The sequence below is a fragment of the Xenopus tropicalis genome, chromosome 7, assembly GCF_000004195.4.
Source record: "Xenopus tropicalis strain Nigerian chromosome 7, UCB_Xtro_10.0, whole genome shotgun sequence".
NCBI lineage: Eukaryota > Metazoa > Chordata > Amphibia > Anura > Pipidae > Xenopus > Xenopus tropicalis.
In genome coordinates this window covers 44,868,282-44,886,089 of record NC_030683.2, presented here as the reverse complement: position 1 = coordinate 44,886,089, position 17,808 = coordinate 44,868,282, and positions in this window count along the sequence as shown.

Sequence of the window (17,808 nt, the reverse complement as noted above, 5' to 3'; positions counted from 1 at the left end):
GATTGAAACAGGTGTGGCAGTAATCAGGCCTGGGGGTGACTACAGAAATTGAACTCAGGTGTGATAAACCACAGTCAAGTTATTTTTTAACAAGGGGGGCAATCACTTTTTCACACAGGGCCATGTAGATTTGGAGTTTTTTTTCTCCCTTAATAACGTAAACCTTCATTTAAAAACTGCATTTTGTGTTAAATTATGTTATCTTTGACTAATAGTTAACGGTTTTTGATGAGCAGAAACATTTAAGTGTGACAAACATGCAAAAGAATAAGAAATCAGGAAGGGGGCAAATAGTTTTTCACACAACTGTAGATGTAGCATTTATAATGATGACCCTGATGCACATCAGTCTATGAAGATGCTGCAAATAATTAGACTATTTAATTAGTCTTCTAACTGCAACATTTTTGCCATAGTATAGCGCCATTATGACCTCCCTTTTAATATTATTTCTAAAGGTGCATATATTAATGGCTAATTTCCCTAAGCTTGAGAACTACTATTGTAATATTTCTTCTTTTTTCTACAGTTTTAGAATGCTTTCTAGTACAGGTATGGGATCTGTTATCCAGATTGCTTGGGGCCTGGGGTTTGACAGATAAGGGGTCTTTCTGTAATTTGGATTACCATAACTTAGGCTGCCAAGAATTCTTTAAACAGCAAATAAACAACAACAGAATTGTTCTGCCACCAGATGCATCAGATGCCGCAAAGATGCTGGAATTGTGGGGAAAATGCTGCATCGTGGGTAAAAAAACATGGCCAATGGCATCTGAAATTGCACATTGCATTTTTTCTTCATAAATGAGACTTAGTTTTAAAAATGGTGTACCAAAGAGATTGTTTATGTTCACAGCCTGAAAGAAATGACAGGGGACATTGCCCGTGCAGAAGCTGAAATAGCGTGTATATAGTGGCAGAGAAGGGAGAGATCCCTGTGCACTGCTAATGGGCACTAGACATGAGCTGAATGGAATTCTTTGCTTCCTAGCGGTCTCCTGCTCTCATCATGCTCATTGCTAAATCTCTATTCTCCAGGCACCTGTGTCTCTAACAGATACAGCATTAGTGCTCCCTGCTGTCTCCTGAAATTAACTGTAACCTCCTTCTCGCTTCCCCTTGCTCCTGGCCTGCATATCATTGGAGAAGGCCTGCAAAGTCTCTCCATATAAAGAAATAAAAGAAATGCCGCCACATGTACTGTATAATACAGGTAACAATTATGTGCTACGGTCTTTCCTAAAAAAATATATAACATTTGTCACTAAACAGATTTGTGAAGTGAAAAGTAATTAAAGGCAGCAGTTTCTAATGATATTCATAGCAGCAAAGTCATGGATTCCCACATAGTGATGCAGTATCCCTAAAACATATGTCTTTAATTGGCTTTAATGCTCCCCCTAAAACATTGCTTTACAGCACATTGGCTGGGAACAAATAAATGTCCCTCTGCAGACCACGTGAAGTTCCTGCAGGATTCTCCTTGTCGTGATTAAATGATGCAGAGGAAAGGGGAGATATTCTAGAACTCTGACCTTTAAGGATATTGTAAAAGTGTCATGGCTTCTGCTGCTCATTGTGGAGGAATTACTGCCTCCATGTTAGATGAGAGAGCTGGATTGTGCAGCCTGGTACTTGCACAGGGATTTCTTGTTTATGCATTGGCGCGCCATAGTGTTTGCAGAGAGACGCCTTTGTGTGGAGTGAGGGCTCTGTTTGCTTTGTTGCATGTTTACAAGTGCTTATCTGACATGTACGTTTGTTGCACAGTCCTGTAGCAATCAGCGCGCCTATTTAGGCTTACAAACCAGGGTAGCTGCAGGATACAAAGAGGGAGATGTACACCATTCATACATTCCTTCTGCAGGGTTTCAAAGTGAAATTCTCTCTCTCTTTTTTAGCAGACTTTACATTAACTTAAATGATGATTAAAATATTGTCATAGGTTATTGTCTCTTAGTACTCAGTTGACTATTAAGGGAGGAAGCTGCCAGCTCTGGCAAGGTGTCTAATTGCTGCAACCTACAGTTGCACAGTATATGCTTTAGTATTACTGCAATATGTATTGTGTCCATCCATCACCAGATGTAGCATTGATAAAACAGAGTGCCTGTCAGACACAGGAGACCCAACAGCTGGCTAGAGAGCTCCTTTTACAATTTGTTGTTGTTATTTTTGTTTTATATATTTATCTTAGGGAAATGACTGAAACACTAGGTTAGGTTTATATTTATATATTTCTATTCATAATAAATGCATCTGCTATGTGTTTGAATGTTATTTCCTGTGAGTGATGTAAGTGATTGCTTATTGGTTCTGGGCTGCCTTCTAAACTGTTTCCTGTTCCTGTGTGCGTGTGATCTTTCTCTGTCTCTCTCTCTAACCGTTCTTATATGCATCTCTTCTAAATAAACAACAAAGGATTGTGTGGTACTATACCATACTGTCACAGGATCTGATACCAAGGAACTCTTGTGTGTCATTTTACCCTGAATGTTAGAGAGTTGTACTGTATAGTCACAACACAGTAAATGCCTGGGAAATATGGGAAGAAAAGATGGAGAGCCAGCACTAAATGAAGGAAATCTTTGCTTATAAGTTATGTTATATAGTTAAGCGGTATAGTACAGGTATGGGACCTGTTATCCCATAAAGTGGAGACTATGGGCCATCTCCCATAGTCTCCACTATAAAAAAAAATCATTCTAATTTTTAAAAATAATTTCCTTTTTCTCTGTATTAATAAAATAGTACCTTGTACCTAATTCCAACTAAGAATTAATTCTTATTGGAGGCAAAACAATCCTACTGAGTTTATTTAATGTTTAAATTATTTCTAAGTAAACTTAGTTATGGAGATCCAAATTAAAGACCCCTTATCTAGAAAACCCCAGGTCCCGAGCATTCTGAATAACAGGTCCTATACCCGTATAGTACAAATTGCAGTTTGCACCAGGTTTTATACCAACAGCACCAAACATATTTCCTTTTTTAAATGAGTGATGAGTGAATGCTACCTGCTGATCAGTTACTTTCAGTTATTAGACCTTGTACAGGTATAGGACCTGTTATCCAGAATGTCTGGTTATGTTTTGTGTAGAAGCATGGAACATTTAGGGCTCTGGTACACGGGGAGATTAGTCGCCCGCGGCAAAACTCCCTGCTCGCGGGCGACTAATCTCCCCGAGTTGCCTTCCCTCTGCCATCCCACCGGCGAACATGTAAGTCGCCGGCGGGATGGCAGACGCGGCGGCGCGATTTCGGGAAATCGCCGAAAAAGACTCGCGAGTCTTTTTCGGCGATTTGCGCGAAATCGCGCCGCCGCGTCTGCCATCCCGCCGGCGACTTACATGTTCGCCGGTGGGATGGCAGAGGGAAGGCAACTCGGGGAGATTAGTCGCCCGCGAGCAGGGAGTTTTGCCGCGGGCGACTAATCTCCCCGTGTACCAGAGCCCTTAGGCCTCATTAGCAGTGCACAGAGAATCCCCCTGCAGAATGGACTCCTGATAACAAAACCAACAAACTTAGAAGGGAGGAGGCGTATACTGGGAATGTAACAATTTAACAGCTGAGGAGAAAACAAGTTAGCTGAGAGTAATGGGAATTGTAGTTAAAGAACAATCACAGCTCAGCTGAAGTTGCTGCTTATCCATTTGTTCATTGTACATTGTACAAGCACACAAATAAATAGCATGCTAGAACTGTAGCGTAGCACAGTGTTTTGGGGACACCGCAGACTCCCTGATTGTTGTCAGTATCTTTGCTTAGATGAAGTAAAAGCTGAATTGGCCCAGTGATGTCCCTATAGCTGCAGGATAGCAGATATGATTACAGAGCCTGTGTCCCACCAAAGCTACAAGCTATTAGAACTGCGCTTTAAAAATCCCACTGCAGTACTGGAATAGCTTCTTTAATTGGCATCATTTAGTGCTTGAAAGGGTGTTCCTTCTCCCTAACAGACACCAACTCACTGTGGGGCGACCAGCAGGCAATGGATGCCACGCTCTGCTCTGTAGTGTATCGGGCAGACAGGAGCTGATTTTAATTGGGTTTCCGTCCAGATTATCCAATAATTAATTACTGGAACATTAACAGTATACAGCACAAAAGAAAAGATTGATTTGGGAGACTTCAAAGAAAAATGAACAGTGAGAACTGTTTTATTTTTTATTTATTAGTGAGAAGATGATTGCTTGTTAATTGCCAATTTAGTTAATCAGGTGATTGCTTACTCTTCAACAATACCCTGCGGACTAAAAGAGGAGTTCTCTTGCTAGGATATAAAACACGTGGGGAGGTAGAGGCGTAGCTGCTCATGTGAGTTTAGACAGCATTTATAAAAAGACAAAAATTACACTTTAAAAAAATGAATAATAATCACAGGAAATGGGGAAAGACGCCTCAGATCAAGAAAAGACATGGCTCTGCTCTATGTTTCTCTCATTGGGTTGCCCTTTGGTGGTTATTGTACTGCCATGGCCAAAAAAAGAATACGCAAAGCAGGAAGGGGGAAGTGCTACAGGTACCAGCCCGGGATAAAAGGTAGGCGATTTAAGTCACTTGGGGGTGCCTAACATTTTGGAACCCCCAAGTGGCTTTGCCTTTCCTTGTCCTTTAGGGCTCTGGCACACGGGGAGATTAATCGCCCGCGACAAATCTCCCTTGTCACGGGCAACTAATCTCCCCGAACTACCATCCTCCGGCAAACATGTGAGGCATTTTCGGTGATTTGCCAAAATCACCTGCGCAGCGTGTGCCATCCCACCGGCGACTTACATGTTCGCCGGTGGGATGGCAATCCAGGGAGATTAGTCGCCGGCGAACAGGGAGATTTGTCATGGGCGACTAATCTCCCCGTGTGCCAGAGCCCTTACGAAGATCCCCCTCCAGTTCCTGCTAGCCACCTGTTATTCAACTGGGCTATTTAAGCCTACCACTCCCATACACTGGTGCTGGATCATTAGCATTTAGTGATAAGCCACTTAGCTAGTACAATGGACACAATTAGGCAGTGAGCAATAACATATTGATAATGATTATATTGTTCGTTTAAATAAAAACAGAAATTTGAGTGCAAAGTTAGCAGCATTGGCTGGAGGCCTGTAGACTGGATATTGCCCTCCATGAGGTTTCTATGGGCAGCAGCATGTGACATAGGATATAATGGATCATAGCTGTATTTTAAATGCACTGGTGACCTTAACCCTTGCAAGTCATGCAAATATCCCCTGGATTAAATCCATTCAACCAATTGCCATAGAGACTGAGAAAAAAGTATTGAGTTATTACAACTCTGCTTCACTATATGAGGGCAACTGATGTTCTGAAAATAAAGCAATGTCAGACTTCTTCTTGGCACCGTATTGTTTTTCATTGGAAAGTCTCTCCCTCCTGCCAGTAAATGAAAATGACTGCTAATGTCACTGTGGCTGCTGTAAGTACAACCTGCAGCGTTTCCTCTATTAATCCATTTTACTGCTTGGCAGCACCACAATGCAGTCATAGCATCCCTCTCCTGGCTGCTGCTGTTCTCTTAACTCCTTCCTAGTTCTGGGAACATTTGGCATACAAGGCCAGGTACATTGCACCACTAATATGCTCCTTTGATGGCGGTGCTGGATAAAGCACGGACACCTCTGACAGTTTTAATGTGCATCTCCATTTCTCTAAACACTGAGCCGACCCGTTACATTTTAGGTCTTAGGGTGATATAAAACAGCTCTGTTGTTCTAGGCCAAAATAAGCTGTAATTCCTAAAGTGAATAAACTAAAAAAGGATCATTGCTGTTGTCGTTTACAAAGGGTTTACTAGAAACATAATAATATAATAAAGCAAGGCACAAACCCACAGTGTGAGTTAATGCACAACATAACTAATACAATCAATCCCCTGCTGCTGTATCTCATTGCATTACTGGGATAGTGTCATTTATTCTAAGAACACAATGTGCACCACTGTGAAAGGGCAACATAGCTACATTTTCTGATAGCTGGGTCTACCTCTGGCACAGCTGGAACTATAGCAAAATCACTTTAGGGCTATTATTGTACTGGCTGTAATCTACACAACTTTGATTTCCCTATTTATTCTTAGTTCTGACCTTGGCCTGAGATCTACTGTTACCAACTCTGCCCATTATCCAGGACAGACTAAGGATCAGGTCAACTTATAATGTTACCATGAATTCTGAGATTTATACAAGTGAACCACTGACTCCAGGTGTTACCCAGCTCTTGGGCCTCAACCTACTTGCCATTTATAATTCCTAAAAGAATGACCATGCCATGTCAGGATCCATTTCAAAACCCTGACTATTTGGTAGCTGGTAGGGGTGCTTCCTTGCTGAACCATTGTCTGCTGCTTCCTTTACCAAATTCTGACTGTTGCATTTTACCTGCCCTATTCAACTGGAATCTGGACTGGTTTACTGTATGCCATAGACTCTAAGATTCGGGCGACTAGTTTCCCCAAAATACCATCCCACCAGCAAGTATGTAAATCGCCGGTGGGATGGCATACGCGGCAATCCCACCGTCCATTTACATACTCGCCGGTGGGATGGTATTTCGGGGAGACTAGTCGCCCGCAACAAGGAAGATTTGTTGCGGGTGACTAGTCTCCCTATCTGCCACAGCCCTTACCCAGCAAATATCTTTGGAATAAACAAGCAGAAAGACAATACACTTTATGTACAACTTATTTAAGCAACAAAGTCTACAAAGTTAATAAATTGTCTAGTTAAGAGGATTTGTTCATGACAAAAGTTTGCACATAATATTGCATAAGTCAGCACTTGGTGTTGGGGGCTTGCTAAGAACTCTGGTATAAAAGGGAGCCTCCACCATGTGTCAGTAGCTTCGCCTAGGACTCCTGGACGAGTGCCGGGACATTTGGATCATCGCTTGGTTATCGGGAACCTGAAGGTCTTGCACCAAAGTTGTGGGGCTCCCCGATTGTGCTGAATTGATGCAGAACTGGCTATGCTTGTAACTATAATCATACAAAGATAAGTAAATCTATTTGATTCTATTATTACTTGTGTGCGTGTAAGTTATTGCTCACTAACAGTTTATCGGAAGGTTTAATCATTGATCCTGCATATGTATTAATATTTGTTATTAATGTAAATTAATAAAAATTATTGATATTAATAAAGGTTCACCCCCTTTATTACAAATACCCAGCTGTAAGTCAAGTTCTGTTTGGGCCTCCTATCACTGCCAGCACTGTGATATAGTAGGGCCCTGCTATTGTACATTCAATTTGCAGCTATTTCCTATAAAACTGACTGATATTGTAATGGCTTTACTCAATATAGAAAAATAAATACAAAAAAAAAAAAGCAGTATATCATGTTGTTGTGTTGTTTTTCTTTCTTAGTAGACTTTGACAGCCTAATGGTATGAAAACAGAATTATCATTATTTATATATTAAGACCGTTTCCCATTTATTACATCTGCTGCTTCGCTTTGCTCTGCCAGGTAACATCTCTGCTGTGACGATATTCTTGCCTTGGTCTGCAGGCTTCATAATATTTGTATCCACTGTGAGCAGCAGAGCAGTTTGCCAGGCTCATTAACAGCAAAAATGTTTATCTCTAAGGCCGGAGGTGCTCAGTACCGCATGGAAATCGCAGGCTGCAGATTCCACTGCTCTATGAGCAGAGAGCTACACAAGAAGCACCAGCTATCCCATAAGGTGTCTGGTTACAACCAGTTGTGATATCTAATTATGATATCTATGCTAATGAAGTGTTAGCTCTGGAGACTAGAACAATGTACAGACAGTCACAGATTATTGAAATGTGCAGAAATGTCCTATTCATTTAAATGCAGCCTTTGAATTACTGGTGAAAATTATCATTTCTAGTTAAAAGCTATAGCTTCTCTGGTTCCTCATATTGTGCATATATAAGCATCAGTATGCAGTGTTATGAATTAAAATAAAATGCTCTTGTAGCTCAGTGAGTAAGTGATTAGGTACAATAGGGTGTATGAATGTATCTATTTGTTTATATAGCACCCAAATTGTACGCAGGGCTTTACAAGGTGTGAACACAAACAGGGGTCTAGTTAGGGTGCAAGTTCAAACCCTGATAATTGTTTTATTCCTTAGATCACAATATTGTTTATTACTCTACTGCTAGATCTGTATATATAATATTCGCTGTGCAGGAGTAAACTGACACTACAGCTCACTGCACCTTAATAAATGCTATTGCCAGGCACAATAGTTGTGGCTAAACCTTGTATGTGTATCAGTTTCTTAAACTTGTTTGACAGTCTTGCTCTGAACTGCAACTCTCAGAAACGTGAAAATCAAATAATGAGGATTTCAGAACATTATTTCTCATTTCACTGTGGATTCTGGCAAATGACAAAGGGGCTGCAGTAAGATACCATAGTAGACTGTCGGAATTTATTGGGCCTGTGAATGGGTTATTTGTGCCAGGGTCTATATTGAATTTCAGTCTGGACCTGATGCTTGGAAGTCATGTCTTGATATTAGTGTTGCCAGGTGGCTGGTAAAAATTATGCTTGCTCCCAGTGTTATTAATAGGCAAACTATACGAAGGTTGGTATTTTTTTCCAGAAAATGTGGCAACTCTACTTCGTATACCATATTGTCAGGGGTGTCAAGGTTTACTGCTGTTTATGGCAACAACCACAAAGCCATTTTTCACCATTTTGGCCCGCTGAGGATGCTGGGACTTGTGGTTTTAGTCCCAGTTGAATCAACTTGCCAGTGTAGTCAGTTTGGGAAACAGGATTAATAAGCAAATTTACAACTGAATGGTGGAACAGAGAGACCACCAAACTACAGTTCTTTCACCCGCACTGTAATTTGACTCCATGTTATAGTCGCTTCTACCGGACCTATGAGACTTACATACCTAGCCCAGTGTGTTGTATATCTATGTATACAGTGGTGTGAAAAACTATTTGCCCCCTTCCTGATTTCTTATTCTTTTGCATGTTTGTCACACAAAATGTTTCTGATCATCAAACACATTTAACTATTAGTCAAAGATAACACAAGTAAACACAAAATGCAGTTTTTAAATGAGGGTTTTTATTATTTAGGGAGAAAAAAAATCCAAACCTACATGGCCCTGTGTGAAAAAGTAATTGCCCCCTGAACCTAATAACTGGTTGGGCCACCATTAGCAGCAATAACTGCAATCAAGCGTTTGCGATAACTTGCAACGAGTCTTTTACAGCGCTCTGGAGGAATTTTGGCCCACTCATCTTTGCAGAATTGTTGTAATTCAGCTTTATTTGAGGGTTTTCTAGCATGAACCGCCTTTTTAAGGTCATGCCACAACATCTCAATAGGATTCAGGTCAGGACTGTGACTAGGCCACTCCAAAGTCTTCATTTTGTTTTTCTTCAGCCATTCAGAGGTGGATTTGCTGGTGTGTTTTGGGTCATTGTCCTGCTGCAGCACCCAAGATCGCTTCAGCTTGAGTTGACGAACAGATGGCCGGACATTCTCCTTCAGGATTTTTTGGTAGACAGTAGAATTCATGGTTCCATCTATCACAGCAAGCCTTCCAGGTCCTGAAGCAGCAAAACAACCCCAGACCATCACACTACCACCACCATATTTTACTGTTGGTATGATGTTCTTTTTCTGAAATGCTGTGTTACTTTTACGCCAGATGTAACAGGACACGCACCTTCCAAAAAGTTCAACTTTTGTCTCGTCGGTCCACAAGGTATTTTCCCAAAAGTCTTGGCAATCATTGAGATGTTTTTTAGCAAAATTGAGACGAGCCATAATGTTCTTTTTGCTTAAAAGTGGTTTGCGCCTTGGAAATCTGCCATGCAGGCCGTTTTTGCCCAGTCTCTTTCTTATGGTGGAGTCGTGAACACTGACCTTAATTGAGGCAAGTGAGGCCTGCAGTTCTTTAGATGTTGTCCTGGGGTCTTTTGTGGCCTCTCGGATGAGTTGTCTCTGCGCTCTTGGGGTAATTTTGGTCGGCCGGCCACTCCTGGGAAGGTTCACCACTGTTCCATGTTTTTGCCATTTGTGGATAATGGCTCTCACTGTGGTTCGCTGGAGTCCCAAAGCTTTAGAAATGGCTTTATAACCTTTACCAGACTGATAGATCTCAATTACTCATTTGTTCCTGAATTTCTTTGGATCTTGGCATGATATCTAGCTTTTGAGGTGCTTTTGGTCTACTTCTCTGTGTCAGGTAGCTCCTATTTAAGTGATTTCTTGATTGAAACAGGTGTGGCAGTAATCAGGCCTGGGGGTGACTACACAAATTTATATTGAAATTGAAAATTTAAATTGATAAACCACAGTTAAGTTATTTTTTAACAAGGGGGGCAATCACTTTTTCACACAGGGCCATGTAGATTTGGAGTTTTTTTTCTCCCTTAATAACGTAAACCTTCATTTAAAAACTGCATTTTGTGTTCAATTATGTTATCTTTGACTAATAGTTAACGGTTTTTGATGAGCAGAAACATTTAAGTGTGACAAACATGCAAAAGAATAAGAAATCAGGAAGGGGGCAAATAGTTTTTCACACCACTGTATCTGTGTCTATTTCTCTACAGCTGTGGCATCTCGTATCAGTTATCCAGAAAGACCAGGAAGATCATCTCCCATACACCATACCTCCCAACATTTTGAAAATGGAAATCGGGACAAAAAGAAATGCTGCATGTAGCGCGGCAAACATTTTTGACCACTGCCATTTTTGCGACCATGCCCCCTAAAAACCACTCCCATTTGACTAAATTTGGCAGGTTATTTAAAGTTTAAACACATTTCTGGGGGTTTTGTGGTTTCTGGGGTTTCTGTTTTATGTGTTATTACAGTTTTGTTAAAAAAGCTGAAATTGCCCTTTAAGCTGCAAGTCTCAGTTCCCCCAAGTTACAATTGTATCTCAGAGCAGGTGGAGCTTTTTACCTTTCTGGGCTCTCTGCCAAAAGCCACTTATTTAATTAAATGTGAGAAACAATGTATCTAAGTGGAGCTGAAGCTTGTTAAGATTTCTGGGCTTTCTGCCAAAAGCTACTTTTTAATTAAATATGTATCTTTTTAAGCTTCAGTGCAGGAGATCAAAGGGAAATGAGGGACTTTTCAGTAACAATCGGGGACTGCGGGCTGAGCTGTCAAAAGAGGGACTGTCCCGCAAAAATCGGGACAGTTGGGAGCTATGCATACACTCTATTTTTTCTTTGTAATAATAATACATTATCTGTACTTGATCCCAACTCAAATTTAATTAATTCATATTGAAGGGAAAACAATCCTATTAGGTTTATTTAATATTTAAATTATTTTTAGTAGACAAAGTAAAGTTATCCAAATTATGGAAATATTCCTTATCTGGAAAACCTAAGGTGCTCAGCATTCTGGATAACAGATCCCATACCTATATTTAGATAGATGTATACTCATAGATAAAATTTAAAATTTTGTGGTTAGGCTGGTGTTAGGAGAGGGCCATTTGTTGCCATGTGCAGCACTGATATCTGATCAGTTTTCAATATCAGTCCCACCTGAGAGCCCCATACACAGAAAGGCCAATAGGTATATATAGGGGTAAGCAGAGAACATGTATAGCTGCTATAGAGTGCCGAGAGTGACATTACTAACAGATTCATTATTAAGACCTGGGATGTTAGAAAACAGATCACCTACTGTTAAGTATATAATATAATAATAATAATATACTATTATTTATATAATTGCTGACTGTACTAGATTCACTTGAACTTATTTATTGTCTGGGCCCATTCTTTACAGGGGTCTTGGATCTCTGATATTGAGGAAAACAAAATTGCATAATGTGGGAAGAAAGGAGGGAAAAATGCAAAACTATGGTGTTAAAAAAATGATTATGTGCCTGATATACATTGTACCAACTGGATTTGTCAAAGAACACTGAGGGGCAATTCTGGCAGAAGTCAGATAAATAGAGCACAGTGGAGATGTGGCCCGAAAATTGCAGATTTTGTGTTTTCAGCTTGATCTTTGCTCCGTGTAGCTAAATGCACGCAAGCTGTGATTGTCAATATAGCTATACAGAGAGGCAAAAGGGAGCATATCTGCTGTCTCAAGCTGCAGAAAAAACGCAGGCTGAGAGCAGTGGAGTCAGTGTTACGTGTGCCCTTGCCCTAAGACTAACTGGATGTACTGCTTAGGGAATTATGCCAAGCCATTTGTGGGGATATTCTTGCTTGACAGAAGCTAAAACACTTAGCACATGCCTTGCTTGTTCCCTGGGTTTACAGGTAAAATTCACTATCAAATGTAAAATTATTATGATATAGTAAAAGTCTCAGAAGATCACAAACAAATTAATTTCTCAAGAAAATATTTCACCGCCAGTAGTCCCTCCAAGCGTCCCCATTGGGTGAAGGCACATGGAGCAGATTTTATGTACCAAAATTGGCTCTGTGTATCTGCACCTAGGTTGAGGCAGTGCCCAGAAACAGCCCAGTGTGTAATTACCCACAGCAGAGACTAGTGCTCTATTTGCTTATACCAGGGAGTCATCTTAATTATTCTTAGCACTTCCCACATTCAAGAAAAAAGAAAAATGGAGAAAAGGGCAGCTACTCTTTCCCCTACACCACTGAAGCCACAGGGCAGGTTTTCAAATTAGGTGGCAGATGTGAGCCAAAGTATCGCAAAAAGACAGCAGTGGGAAGAAGCAGGAAGCAAATGTGCAAGGTTCCATTCACAAGGCAGGCTCCTAAACCCTAGCTGGCTGACGACCCACGTCTGTTTTGGCACATTTGCCAAAAGCAAAGTCACACTAACAGAAACATCCCAAAAAGCGATAGGAATCTGGGATTGCCCTCAGAAGCAAGGCCATAGGCCAGGTTTAGCAATGTACAGGCAGACAGCCCTTCACAACGAGCCAAAGCCTCTGTTGGCAAAACTTTCTGTTGGCAAGGTCAAGATTGTGTGGCCAAGGGATAGCCTAGAGTGGAGAGGATCAGAGGAGGTGCTAACAGAAGTGAGAAATCAGGTTGCCTCTCATAGATGCAGGTGTTGGAAAGAAAGGGGGTTTTGGAAGAGGCAGGAGGGTACCTTTTTTTTGTCTTTTTTGTAACATGCAATCTATGCCACCCAGCCAAGCTACAGTACATTACCTCATTGCCTCTAGAGTGCTGTTTGTTCCTATAGAGGAAAGGCCCAGTCTCACAGCAATTGCAGCTCTACACACACAGCAGCCATGATATACAGAAATCCCATCACCAGTGATTTCGGCTTACAAACTATAATAAATATGCCCTGTGTTCTATGTGCAAATGTACGGGTACTACCCCCCCACCTATAGATCAGAAGGTACTGTATATAACTGCTTAAAAGAGCTGTGGCTCCTATTTATTTCAGCTTTACATTTGCATTGCACTATAATTAAGGCAATGCTATTACTTTTATCACAATTTTTCTATTCATAAGGGTGCTATAGTTCAGTGCCAACACTAAACTATAACACTCCAGAAGAATGAATTAAATTTCACTACTTAAAGCAGTTAATTTAATTCCAACAAACATTTTAAAACATTTGGCAAGCAGCAAATGCACTGTAAATGTGCCAGTTTGTTAAAACAGTTTCTAGAAAGTGCAAATTTGAAATGCTTATCTCCAGTTCAAATTGTATCAAAGGAGAGATAATAGTAGACGGTAGCGCATAGGCGATGTTACAAGGACCATGCCTGCCCCCCTAAAATCTTACCCCACACATTATTTTTACATTATATTATTATTTTTACTTACTAAAACTAAAATACATTGGTGGCAGTGGGGTAGCTAACCATGAGCCCCATTTCTCTAAGTCCCTAAGTTCTGCATTAACAGTCCCATTATCATCATCATTATTTATATTGCACCATCAAGTTCCACAGCACTGAAATTTGTGGTCAGGCAAATTTTTCACAAAAAAGTCCCAGTCTATAAAGGTACTTGTGACAAAAGTTACTCCTTGCACATATATATTGATAACAGTGTGCCCATTGATGAGCCACCGGCACCTTTATTTGTACTTAAAGATTCGGACGCACAGGTCATTCCCATGCCAAGTTACTCTGGAATTATGGGAAAAATGCTGCATTACACTCAAAATTGTACTTGGTGTGTCATTACCTATTGCCTCTCAGTGGGGGTCATTTATAAAGTTTGTGCAGCGCATATTTATTCACATAGGATTGTTTTGTGCATGTTATCCCCTAAATGCTTAAATATTGCACTGCTGTGCCTGTCTTTCATTTACTTGCAAATTGTGGTGAAATGCGTATTGTGCATAAATATTGTCAAACGGTTTGCAAATGAGATGTTTGTGTGAGTGTGGTCACTTTGCATGGTCGTTGTGCACAAATATAGGGTCAATTTTCGTTTTGCAAATATAAAATTGCAATTTGCAAAATCTGTTTAGTCAATAATTTTTCCATGCACCAAAGTTGTACAATTTGCGATTATTCTGTGTTTAAAAAGCTCTTCAGGACACGTGCAGCGTGGATAAAAAATTGCAATTATGTTTACATATTAAATGCACCGATCTTGTCCAGCTTCATTAATATAAACACTGGCAGGGCAATATGTTCAATGTGTGAATTCACTGTATAATAATATTATAAAGCAAGACCTATTACTACTATGGTATAATACTATGGTCAATGGCCAATATAGAAAAGTATATGGGCCCTCCAATTTATAGGGGGCCTGTGGGGAGATGACAAAAGGTTTCAAGCAAAATATCTTATTCTCAAACTTTAGGTGGGCAGTAAAATGATTTTGCGGTGGGAACAGAAACTCTAACAACGTCACTGAGTCTGCTTCTAAGGAATTTCAGTTGGTATCCCTATCCAGTGAAATACCTACAGTGTCATGGTTGTTGGCTGGGGAACTACCCCATAATGCCATTTTCTGACTGGAGCACAAACAGTAGATATTGTCACTTGCAACAATTAAAGGGTTAAAGGGTCTCTTTCCACTACTTCCATTAAAGTTTAGGAATCAGGGGAATCAGCTGGAGAACCCAAAGAGATCTGAGAAGTATAGGCAAATTGTTGTGTGACCAATGTGCTATTTTGCACCATGGGGTCAATACTGTATGTGTGTGACTTTGTTGTGTGTGTATAGGTAACACTGTTTCTGATCTGGCACTTCTATCCCACTGTCCTAATAAGCAAACTGTATTACTAAACTGAAAAATGTACGCAGATTTTTTAGGGGATGCTGATAAAAAAGGACAAAAAATATATCAGTCTTTCTGATGTTGTGTCCTATTAAAAAAATAAAATGACTAAAATGTTGGTTATATAATATCTTGCTTCCTATGAAAAGATGGGGTGAAATTATAATCAGCACCCAATTACAAGATAGGAAAAGTCTGTTAGCATAAATTTAGAATTCTGTCCGGTTACTCTGCTCTGTGAGTTGTAGCAAATTTCATAGAAGTTCTGAGACTGCGTAGACTTGTTCCCTCCCTTACCAACCTTCTCCCCTATGCAAAACCTTTAACACAGGATGAAGTACACGGACACCAAGATTTTTTTTGTGGGTAGGGTTCGGCCACAGCTTTATTAAAGGGATACACAAGACAAGTAGTCCTCGCCATGTATTTCAAAAACTTTCCCAACTTCACCAGAAACTTAATTGTTATTATAACGGATGCCGGCCACTGCATAAAATGGCCAAGGACTATCCCCGCCTTTGCTGTGACATATTGCTCTTTTCCAAACATTGAACAGATATACATACCATAAGATGTAAAATTTTTTTTTTTTTTTTATTTACGCGACCTGGAAGGCAAAACATGAACCTGCAAATTAAGCAACAACCCTGGACTATTGGTTCACTAGCTAGGCGCGCTTGACTAGGGCGGGAGGGAGGGAGATGATCTTCCAAGTTGCAGCTGCTGCCGGTGAGTGAAACGCTGCAGGGTGGAACTGTGGAGCAAGGAAAGGGGGTGGGGGGAGCAGTGGGAGTATACTGTTTTTTCCCACCTGTGCCCTGGATAAGTTAACCCCTTCAGTACTGGAGGGAATTCTGGCCCTTTATTATCTCCGCAGTCCCTCAGCGCTTTCCTTAAGCACTTCAGCGCTGTCCAATTCAGTTGGTAATGCACACTGTGTGTGAGAAGCAGGCACAGAAAGATAGGAAAGAAGGCAGAATGGAGTTTTAAGAACTTGTCATAGTTTTAATCTCAGAAAAGGGCATTCATGAGTAGAGGGTGGGGTTGAGAGTAAAATCTCAAGTCACGTGTTCAGGATTAAAGTATTAAAAGAACTGTTGGAGAGAGTAAAAGTGAAAGTGTAAGGACCCACAGAGCAGTTCAGTCTCCTGTGATAGATCTCTGCTATCGCGGGCGACTACTGCTTCAAAATAGCGTTCCACTAGTGATGAGCAAATTTTTAAATTTCCACATTTCGCCATTGGCGAATAGCTTTGCAAACTTCTGTAAAAATTCATTGAGGAAAAATTTGCTTAGCAGCCCCTCTACAGATGCCTACACAGGCACAGGCTCTATTATCCAGAAAACTATTATACAAAAAGCTCCAATTACGGGAAGGCCATCTCCCATAGACTCAATTTTAATGAAATAATTGAGCAGTCTGGATAACTGAGCAGTCTGGATAACAGGTCCCATACCTGTATTTAGGTAGCTATTTCCAAAGAGAACAGCAAGAGCATTCCTTATGAAAGGGGTGTCAGTGTCTGAATCAGAATGTGTGCCCAGACTTTATAGACCAGGAGCCCTAAATAGGGATCTGTATGCATTTCATTCTGTTTATCAAATAAAGAGTTTAGTGCACACTCATTTTCTAAGAATATTCCTTAGAAGGTATGTCACAATTTGCTGCCTGGAAATTCTACCCGGAAAGGCTCTAAAATTCAGACTAAGCATATGCACCTCCAGACTGGTTTCTCTTTTGTGCAGTGTAGGAAAGGGAATCCGCTCAACAAATGAGTGGGATTTCACAGCTCGATTGGCTTCACATTTGCTCCTCAGGAGCCTCAGAGGAGGTATACCCATGGTATGACTGACTTGCAGATGGGTCGTGAGCAGCACATTCCTTAGCTGGGTTTCAAAGCCATATTTCATACTAGGGTACAAGTAAAATGTAAACATTAGAAGCAAAATATTACAGTATTTATGACTCTAAATGATGATTAAACAGCCCCAGATCTGGTAGATAAGGATCACAGCACACACCATTAAATCAAAGCCTAGTAGTGATGTCAGTATTTTTTATTAAATCAGTAAATCTATTACATGAAAATGAACATCAAATATTTAAACTACTGAATATTCAAACCTCTGAATAAAATGAAGCCAATTTATTCCTTCTGATGGAGACATATATAACTGATATAACAAGACGTTTTCTTTATTCTTTCCTGTTATGAAAGTTTATCTGAATTATTATTTATGTATACTATGATACAGCTATATTATTTTCTATGACTGCTCCTGCCTACATGGATCTCCTGGGACAGAGCAACATGAAAACAATTAGATTATATTCCATCTATTCCTAAATTCTCTCAAATACAATGTTAGGCACAATAGCTTTTTGATGTGAGTAATTTGCATTCATTCTTCTGACTTACTCTGCTCATTCCTTTCCTGTATGGTGCATGTGTAGAAATGTTTATATACCACAAACAGGCTGCACTTTACAAGTTTTACATAAGCATCATCATCATCAGAAACAGATATGGATGCCAAAAAAAGTGAATGTATAGGGAAAAGTTAAATGGTAGGCATCAGGTTTAGAAGGAATGGTTCAAAAACCCCTAAACTCAGATTTACATTGAAAGTAGT